The sequence below is a fragment of the Marmota flaviventris genome, chromosome 6, assembly GCF_047511675.1.
Source record: "Marmota flaviventris isolate mMarFla1 chromosome 6, mMarFla1.hap1, whole genome shotgun sequence".
Lineage (NCBI taxonomy): Eukaryota > Metazoa > Chordata > Mammalia > Rodentia > Sciuridae > Marmota > Marmota flaviventris.
In genome coordinates this window covers 121616462-121617106 of record NC_092503.1, presented here as the reverse complement: position 1 = coordinate 121617106, position 645 = coordinate 121616462, and the positions used below count along the sequence as shown (strand labels likewise).

The 645-nt window shown below is 47.4% G+C and overlaps 1 non-coding gene across 1 annotated transcript; it reads right to left on the bottom strand.

Annotated features, from left to right (window-relative positions):
* Positions 1 to 367: 367 nt before the first annotated feature.
* Positions 368 to 439, bottom strand: Trnat-agu (transfer RNA threonine (anticodon AGU)). The gene has a single exon. It is a non-coding gene; the product is annotated as a tRNA-Thr (tRNA).
* Positions 440 to 645: the final 206 nt, after the last annotated feature.

Here is a 645-nt window from a genome sequence, read left to right as displayed (position 1 = left end):
AGGGGCCTGGAATCCTCAGCTGTGCCTTTTCTGTCAGCCTCTCCCTACTTCCTCCTTCCCTATAGAGCAAGAATGCCGCTGATAATATATCACTCAGCTGCTCTCCGGCTGCCTGAGCCCTTTTCCCCACCAAGGGTCTTTCCTACCTTGTGTGCTCTTCTGAGAGTCGGGATTTACCACACTCCGATCTTATCTCTTGGTAGATGGCTATGCCATCTCCCTGAGCCTGGAGTGCCCTCCTTCAGCCCCCCCCCCCCCGCTAATACTCATTTTTATTAAATTGCCCAGTTAAACCCAATTATCTTTGTGGCTGAGAAGTGACATCCTCCTTACAATAATATGTAGGTAATGAACATATGTATTTTTTTAGTGGAGCTGGGGATCGAACCCAGGACCTTGTGCATACTAAGCACATGCTCTACCACTGAGCTGCATCCCCAGCCTCCCCTTTCTTGACTACTTCTCAGATTCAGAGCTTGCTGAAAATCAGTCATTCCTACATCTCACTCCCAACCTTGCTCCATATCCCCATTACTGGTTCTGACTTTAGGTCTATAAACCCAGACAAGTATTTGCTGTATTTTTTAAAAAATTCTTCGTCAATCTCAGCCCCTCTCTGCTGAGTCACATCTTACCTCCCCCTTG